Source organism: Pogona vitticeps, chromosome 2, assembly GCF_051106095.1.
Source record: "Pogona vitticeps strain Pit_001003342236 chromosome 2, PviZW2.1, whole genome shotgun sequence".
Classification (NCBI taxonomy): Eukaryota; Metazoa; Chordata; class Lepidosauria; order Squamata; family Agamidae; genus Pogona; species Pogona vitticeps.
In genome coordinates this window covers 169,506,712-169,516,538 of record NC_135784.1, presented here as the reverse complement: position 1 = coordinate 169,516,538, position 9,827 = coordinate 169,506,712, and positions in this window count along the sequence as shown.

The window sequence follows — 9,827 nt, the reverse complement described above, 5'->3', positions numbered from 1 at the left end:
CTTAAATCTAGCAGCAGATAATCTACCAATTCAATGAAGAGGGAATCTAAATAAATGTTTAGCCAACTAAAGTACATACCAAAATAAGTTTCAAAAAGCCAAGGCAAAAATTAAGTGTTTTATGGAGTTCTAAGCAGGAAGGAGAAACAGAGGGATCATCATTATTCAATTATTCAAAACTATGTCACAATTTTCAAAGCTGAATCGCACAATGGTTACTGTCTTGTAAGAAAGAAGTGACTATGTAAGGTCAAAAATCTCCATAGAAATTCATCACTGCTGGAATTCCTTTTCACAATGTGTAGTTCATGTGAAGACCAAGCAAAAAGCCTAAACTTAGCTCTGCTGCCAGCTGTGTGTTGGGTTTGGGGTTTGTTTGTTTTTTGTAGGCATGTACTGTATGTATATTCATTTGTTCCACTTTAAGAAATGAAGTAAGGGCTGAACTATGACAATCTGTGAAGTGATAAATGGTAAACATATGCTTATATATTTTCAAGATTGCAGCAGGAAAGCAACATTGCAGACTTATGAGCAACCATTCAGTATATCAAGGTGTTTTTCTTTTAATCAATGAGATCAAATTTTCATTTATTTTAATCTCTTTGCTGTCCATTAGCAGCATAGAACTGAGCAATCTCAAAACTGCCAAGCTAAATATTACAATCCTTTTAAATATAGCAGCTGAAGCAGCTCCAGGGACTCTCAGTTTGACACATTTTTGTGCTCAATGCAAAGCCTAAGCAGGTCCCTTAAGAAATGAAGATACCTTCTCACACACTGAAATTATTATTATTTACTGGCATTGACACCATTATTTTTAGGAGCAAGAGCTTAATTACTCTAAATTTATAAATGAATGACACTGAAATATTTTATCAACTTCTTAGAAGATAAGATCCATGCAATGTTCTCTTTAATTTTCCACTAGCATGGGGCAGGGCTCCTGCCCCACATGCACAACCAGAAGCAAATGGCACACAACTCTGATTCAGCTACATGGCCATGATCCAGTGATGATAGACAAATCAAAGGAAATTTGGAAGTGTATATAGTTGTGAACTATTTGGACCAAAAGCACGTATTTTAATCTCTCAAAACTGAACTAGCAGAAGACAAAAGGAAATATTTCTTGAACCATACAAAGTCATATCGAATAATTCGCTGCCATCCATTCTCATTTGATTTGAAAAACTAAGTGGAGTCTTGACTGGTTACTATTGGGAGACCACACAGCAATACCAGAAATTTCCAAGCAGGACTAAAAAAGAATCCTGCCTGAAACTTCAGAGAGCTGCTGCTAGGCAGAGATGACAGTCCTGGACTACGTGGACCAACAGTCTGACAAAGTATTTTTTGTGTGTGGGGGGGGGAATTAAATTCATGCTGAGCAGAGAGATGGATTAGATAGGCCTTTGGTCTGGTCAAGCAGAGCAATTCTTACATTCATCGAATAGTGAAGAATACGAAGAATAAAATCATACACAAGAAGTGGCAAGAGAGGGAAGACAGAAGGTTACATACTTAAGAGTGGACTATCTGCTTTGCTTAGAACAGCATTTTTATCCACTTTAATTACCACTGGATAGGGAGGAAGCAGGGTTGCTCAAGCACCTACAGTGGTGCCTCGACTTACGAATGTCCCGACATACGACCATTTTGAGTTGCGACCAGCTTGGGCTGCAAAATTTTGCTTCGACTTGGGGCCGGAGCTTCGACTTGCAACCAGAAAAAGGCAGGGGGAAAATTGAGCACATACATACGTGTGTGCAGCAAAAATAATAAAGTGATTTGTAAAATAGCTAACAGAGCCAAGGCTGATGCCTCCATGAAATATAACTGTGCCTATAATACCTAGCAGAATTATCTGTTATTTCATTCCATTCTAATAAACTAGTAATTTAAATCTTTTGTTGTTTTACCCAGGTTTTTATTTAATCAAGTGACATTCCAATCTACAAGCAAATGTCACTGAGCAAATAACAAACACTTTTAATCAAAACATTAAAAATGAGTTCTGATTTCAAATGCTGTAAACCAGAGGCCACTTCCAGTTGCTGCCTAGGGCCTTATTTCAAGTACCGGTAAGTCCAATTTTTTGTTCTGCCATACTTTATATTCTAACTAGAGATGCATTTCAGAGTTGGGTTAGTATACACCTCCAGTATACACCTCCAGAGGGAGAAATCACTGGTGACCAATGAAAGCCTAAGGGAAGGTTTGTGCCCTCCCCATGTGAACTGAGTAAAATCTCTGGATACTTGTAGACGTGCAACTTTGAAAATGACTAATATATTCTATTTCAACCAAATAGGTTTTCTACCTAATATAAGCAAGCACCAGTTATTCTGCTAATTTTTCAGTACAGGCACATACAGTCCTATTCTATCTTCCCACATTTAGTGAATTTAAGTGGTGGCTTCTCTCTCTAGATATCTACTTCCTGCAAGCTTCTGTCAAAAAAATGAAGGCTACACATTTGGGGTTTCACAGGGTTCTGACTGCTCTGCCTACCACACATCAATTTTATGCCCTGCTGTGTACAAACTAAGATGACAGAAAGGAACCTTATTTCTGGCATCTTGTTTTAAACTCTTTCAATAGCAATGTTTGTATTCATTGCACATTAATCTGTTTTTCACTTTATCAAGTTTTATGTACAATTCTAATGAAAAGCAAGTAATGAAACATACACGATTTTCAATGAAATATCAGAGACTACCACAAACACCATTAATATTTAGCATCTGGATTCTGTCACAGAAGCAAAAACCTAGAATTAGTTTGGCCCTATATAAACAACATGGAGCTGTTCCTATAAAACTAATTACAAAATGGGACTTTCTATACAGTGGTGCCTCGCTTAACGGGCGCTCCGTTTGACGACGAAATAGCTAGACATCGATGTTTTTTTCGATCGCAAAAGCAATCGCAAAACGATGTTCCCTATGGGGGAATTTCGCTTTGCGATGATCGGTTCCCTGCTTCAGGAACCGATCATCACAAAGCGATGATTTTTGGCCAGCTGATCGGCGATTTCAAAATGGCCAACCGGGTAAACAAAATGGCCACCCGCTCTTTTCTGGCACGGATTCCTCGCTGCACGGGCAGCAGAAATGGCCGTGCTATGGAGGATCTTCGCTGGACTGTGAGTTTCAAGCCCCTAGGAACGCATTAATCGTGTTTTAATGCGTTTCTATGGGCTTTTTAAAATCACATTACATTTTCATTTTACAGCGATTTCGCTGGAACAAATTAATGTCGTAATGCGAGGCACCACTGTATTGTTGTTTATTTGGTGGGCTGAGGTCTGAGCAGTGAATAAGTTAGTCCAGTGCCACTACTGAGGCTGTAAATAGGAGGCCTAATGCCTAAATTCCCCATTTGTGGTCTCTTTTTTTTGGTGAGATGGTATAGTTAGAAATAATACTCGGTGTCATCACAAATCCAAAGATAGGCCACTGTCTGTCTTTTCTGTCCTAAAGATTTTGTTGTTTCCCTGAAGAGATCATAGTTTCTATTTTTAGATGCTGACATGGCCACAATATATCTGTATCCAAGTACTTAACAGTCTTTAACATATTCATCACCACAGGAATAGATATGTTGCACGGATGCTTAGCAAGGGAATACTTTAGGGATACTAAGCATACTAATAATTATGTAGATGAAAAATTAAGATTGTCCAAGACTAGCAGCCTAGGGAAATCACCCTGAGTGCTCACTGGAAGCTGAGGCTCCAATACTTTGGCCATCTCATGAGAAAAGAAGACTCCCTGGAAAAGACCCTGATGTTGGGAAAGTGTGAAGGCAAGAAGAGAAGGGGACGACAGAGGACAAGATGGTTGGACAGTGTCATCAAAGCAACCAACATGAATTTGACCCAACTCTGGGAGGCAGTGGGTGACAGAAGGGCCTGGCGTGCTCTAGTCCATGGGGTCACGAAGATTCAGATACAACTTAACGACTGAACAACAACAACAACAACAACAACAACAACAACAACAAGCAGCCTAGAGCCTAATATACAACACAACTGTAAACACACCTTCTTTGCAAACCCTAGCAATAACCATTATTAATGTCACTGGAACTGATTTCCAAGAGAAGTAGTTTTACATTCAGAAGGAAAGCAGCCTTCTAAAGGATAAGTAAAACAAACCAACAAATTCTGGCCTTGTACATATAAACATTTCTCTCCCATTAAGTAAATGCTTTACTCTTAAGACAAAACAAAGCATATATTTAAAAAACTCAATGAGTTATTACATTAGATTGTTCTGGTGAGTGTTTCTTACCCTACTTTACTTTTAGGAATGTTCTACAGAGAACATGTAATCTTCCCTTTGTGACTACTCCCCTCCCCAAAATTTTGGCATTCTACCCAAGTGTCTCCTAAAATTAAGTTTTAGTGGGTACATTACAAGAAGACTATGCTGAAGTCCCATTTAATACAAAGGAATAAACCACTTGAGATTTCCCCAGCATTCAATACCAATATAAATCAATATAAGATGTTAATATCAGCAGTGGCCCAAATTAAAATCTGCTTGCCTTGCATTCCAGCCAGACAGCTATCATAGCCCACTACTGAGGTAATTTAGCATCTGTGGGGTTATGCATGTTCATGTCGCCCCCACCCCCCGTGGTAGTCCCAAAGCCCCACTCAAGCAAATCTGACCTTTTCTCAATGTAACCTGAGCCTAAGAAATACAACAGCTTTGCACAAGCCTACACACAAACATCCTCTGTCTTAAAATTACTACAGTAGTGGAAGACAAGCTTGTGTAGCTTCCATTCCTACATCCAGTGATAGAAAATGTTCAAATTGTACTCTTTCTTCCTACCAGAAAAAAAGGACAAGAGCCTCGTGGCGCAATGGTTAAACTGCTGTACTGCAGCTAAAACTGTGCTCAAGATCTGGGGTTCAATCCCAGGTAGCCAGGTAGCCAGGTAGCCAGCTCAAGGTTGACTCAGCCTTCTATCCTTCCGTTGGGGGGGGGGGCAATGTGTAGCCTGCATAATTAACTTGTAAACTGCCCAGAGAGTGCTTGATGCACTATGGGGCGGTATATAAGCAGCACGCTTTTTCTTTTGGAACAACTACACCAAGCAAAGATGATACCCTCCAAAACAAAATGAAGATACATAATACTGCTAATAATTTATCTTAAGAATGATAGGTCTCTGGCTCAAGCCTACACAGGTTGGAGCTCAACAAATCCAACACAACACAAAAGCCATGGAAAACCAGGTTTATTGATCCCTTAGTAAACAACAAATACATGACCAGTAGTCTGTGTTCAGTTTGGCAGGTCATGTGTTATGTAGGCCTACCTTAATGCAAAGCTCCATTGAAGGCAGCTATGCTGAGGTAGAATAAAGCAATTCATTAACAGCAACAATTCCTGCAGCAGGCAGACATCATATCTACAGTAGGCCTGCCCTTCAAATTTCCATCATGTGATTAATTGCTCCCAATATGTTCTGTTTACAGACAGGAATCCAGAAAAAGCTCAGCAAAGTATAATGAGTTTGATTCCCTGATGAATCAGATTAGAGAAAAATCTGCAACAGAACACCATGCAAGGCAAAAGCAAACAGATCAAACGCAGAGCACATATATAATGTGATAATATGAACAACTAACATACTAGGATGCATACTTTTTAAACCAACTAATCGGTAAGTTGAAGGTGACAGCGTAAGCCAAAGGTAAGACACATTACTGAAGCAAGGAAAGAAAATGAAGGCTGACCCTTTTCCTGATTATAAAGAGACTAAGGCTGTTATGACCAAACTCAGATCACAGAACAAATAATAAGGTCAGAAGTAAGATATGTATGTAATTCTTACAAAACAACACTGACACTAACTTCCCATAACATTTGACAGCTCAAAGAGCCCTTCTAACCTGACTGGTTGGCTTCATCATTTTATTCATGCAATTTTGACCATGATGGTGGCATTCAAGTAAAAGTTATAAAAACAGGAAAAATACACCTTAATTATAACAACAAAAAAGCACATCTCATTTAGCAAGAAGCCAAAGAGTTTGCAACTGAGGAGGAAGGGGAGTCTGAGAATCACTGGTATAGATCAAAGTTCCTCAGAGATGCCAGTTTTTACAGTGACTTCAGAACAACAGAAAAGATAATGCAGAAGATCTGCATTAGACAAAGAGCCTCTACAACTTTATATGGCACAACTCCACAAGTCTGCAAAACAAAAGACAGATAAAGGGAAGCATGCAACTGAACCGGAAGAACAAGGTGCATGAATGCAACAAAGAGCTTTGCAAAATTTCATATAAATGCAGATGTGTGAAGAACAGAATCTGTAAAGCTGTGTTAGCAAAGTAAGTACATTTCCAGACACAATCAGTACATGAGCATTTTCTCCGGAAACCCTCATCTGTGACTCCTCTCAGATAATTTTCAGTGCTGATTTTTGTTAGAAGCAGAACATTGAGTCACACATTATTTACAGTAAGAAGAAACAGGAAAGAAGGAAATGACGGCAGAGCCCAGTTTGCTATCAAAAGAAACACCCCAGAACTCTTCAGCAAGTCCCTAAAACATGCAAACGCCTTCAGAATCAAAATAGATCATTATTACAAAAGAAAATTACAGATCCTAGCATATCTTATTACTAGATATGCTAGGATCTGACTTTGGCTTCATAACCTCCAAAGGCTGATATTTATTTACTTGCTTATTTATAAGCATGCCCACCCCATCCCAAAGCCTCAACACAGATAACATAAATAATGTGACCTCACACAAGTCAACTATCCCAACTTACCTCTTCCACCTAAAGGTGAGAACTACTCCCAAAAGTGGCTCAGACATAAATACTGTAGTGACAATGCAAATGTGGGGGAGGGAGACCTCAGGACTGGAAGGCAGTCTCTGGACATATTTCCTCACCTTTAAAAAACTGAAAAAATCCTGCAGATACTTCAACAGCAGAGCCTCAGTAAAGCTATAATATAACTCCAGTGTCAGGCTCAACAAGTATGGAATCAAAACATACACCAGAGCTCTAACAGATGATGTGCCTGTTGCTTTAAGGGTCCCTTTTTTTTCCAGCAACGAATCCCTCACACTTACACTGAAAGCACACATGTCTCTCTTAAAACTCTCTCACTAGCTGACTTCTCTGCACTTCCTAATCCACCGGTCAGGAGTGGAGAGGAGGGAAAGAAAAGAAGGGGCAAGTTTCCAATGGCCAACGCAGCTGTCCATTGCTTCCTTTGCCCAGATTCAAGATTAGACCCTAAATCCCATTCATTTAACCTGGGCTTAGACCTGTTGCGCTGGTGGAACAAGAAACATAACCTTCTTTCCCGCATTGGGAGAAAGATGTCTTCATCAGTAGAAAGATATTCATGGCAAGGATAAGACATATAAATATGGAGAAGAGCGACATCTGCATCAACCTTTCCCCTAGAACACGTGCGAATCGTCTGCCACGCAAGGCACTGTACCACCCAGGACCAAAACAGGAAGGTGATGGCGACTCCCAGTCCCAACCTTCAACTAGGAAAAAAAAATCACTTTTACCTTGGCGGAGGGGGGGAGGAGGGAGGGGAAGAGCAGGGGGTCCTTGGTAGCCCCCCCGCTTTCCCTCACTGGTGCGGTGCTGTTCTTGCGGGCCGGCGCTTTCCTCTTCTCTTTCCTCCTCCTCCTTCCCCCTCCTCCTCCTCTTCGGGGCGGAGAGGAGAGGTCGTGCTGACCAAGGGACCGGCGAGGATGCCCCCTTCCCTCTTCCCCCCCCCCAAACTGACGTTAGGGACGGAGCGTCGGTAGAGGCGGCAAAGAAGGGGAAGTGAGGGAAGCGAGGAGGGGGAAGAAGATTAAGGAATAGAGGGAAGTTCCGGGGAGCAACAAGTGTGGGAAAGGGGGGCGCAAAACAAGAGCTTGCCTGAGGACGAAGCCAAGCTCAGGGACCCGGCGGGAAAGAGAAGGGGGGGAGAGCTCAAAGGGGGGGGGCAGGACCTGCCTTCCCAAAGGGGGGGGGAGTGGGAAGCCTAAAAATGCCCAGGGGCTTCTGTGGGGAGTGGGGGGGGGATGTCCAGGCAGGAGATGTCTAAAGCTGAGCTCCAAGAGGACACTTGAAAGGGGGTCGGAGAGAAGGAGGAGGCAGAAAATCGTGACACTAGCTCTGCGGAAAGAAGGAAGGGAGGCAGGCAAAGAGGGAGCGGAGCGGGAGGGGGGAGGAAGGAAGAAGAAGGCAGGCAAGCAGGCCGGCCGGCCGGCTGGCTAAGGCCTGGAGTCAATGCTGGCCAGGGGACTCGTGAGGAGCAGGTAAGGCCGCCGCCGCCCGTGTGGGGAGGGAAGGAGGGAGAAAAGAAAAAGAAGGGAAGTTGGGAGAGGGGAAGAAATAAAATAAATGTTTAAAGAAAAGAGAGAGGGGAGGGAGGAGAAGGGGGAGGAGGAAGAAAAGAAAAAAAGAAACAGAAAAAAAGGGAAAGAAGCTGACGGCCCCTCCCCCCTGCCTGCGCGCGCGTTTTGCGTCACCCCCCCTCCGTACGCGGCGCAGCGACGTAGCCTTGCACAGACGTCACGCGGTCGGCGCCACGCCTGCTCCCCGCCGCCGCTGTTGCCATGGGGAACTCGGAGACGCACTCGCCTACCCGAGACCGCCCTCCCTAGAGGAGGCGGGGAGGGAGGGGGGAAGGAGTTGGCGGACTTTCCTGGATTCACCTTAAAAAGAGCGCAGGTGGAGGCGGAGAGAAAGAGAGAGGGTTTCAGGCGCGCCGAGCGGGGCCTGTTTTTTATGGGAAAGGGAGGGGACGGAAGAAGGAGTTATTTTTACTGCTTCGCCATGGAACACAAGAAGGAAAAGAAGGAAATGTTCTTATGTAAAAAAAAGAGAAAAAAATTCATTCGCGCAACACACACAGTTTCTCAGAAAAAAATTTTTTAAAGGAGATAAATTAGTGTTTCTGATTTTTTCTCAATATGGCCGGATGGGACCTTTTTTGAGGGGCACCTCAGAAGCCCCTTCAAAATGTAGTCTGAGGAAAGACTGGAGTCTGTTTTCCTCTTCACCCAGTGCCCGCATGGGAAGCTTGTGTTTAAAAGAGGAGGAAGGGAATTCCCCTCCCCCTTTTGAGTCTTCTAATCGGGCAGGGCAATTTTAGACACTACACATGGATTTTTAGGGATAAATGGTGTGAGGGGGTTGCATTTAAACAGAGCCATGAAGCACATAAGTAGTGTTTGTTTTTCCTCTACACATCACTGCCAGTCTCCTTTTTTTTCTAGTGTGTCTCCATTCCTGAGATGTTAAGCAAAACATTTAAAAAAAACTATTTGTCAGTTATGATGACAGAAGAAATACTCTTGAGAATGAACACTATTTCATTGTACAAATGGATAACTTTTTTTGAAACAGAAATAATAGAGCAAACCTCTATAATTATGTGTATGGATACCCAGTATGGCTAGTCAATGGACAGAGTGATGGGCTAGGACTCAGGAGGCCTCAATTCAAATCCCCAACTTGGCCATGGAAATTTAACTGGGGGAGTGGAACTGGTAAAGCCACTCTTTAAATATTTAACTCAAAAGCTCGAGTTTGTTGTGACTTGAAAGTACATAACAACATGGCAATTACAGGTATATGGTTCGGCCAACTACTCTCTTGAGTATAAAACATCTTGGAAAAATAAATAGAAAAGAACCAGCCCCAGCTGCTGGTATAGTTTATCTAGCTCAAGTGTCATGGTGGTGCCAGGTCTGATCCTTCAGGACCGAAATGGACAGATCTGCAGAAGACAACTTGTCTAAGCATTAAGTTGCGCTTAAATGGAGGAACTG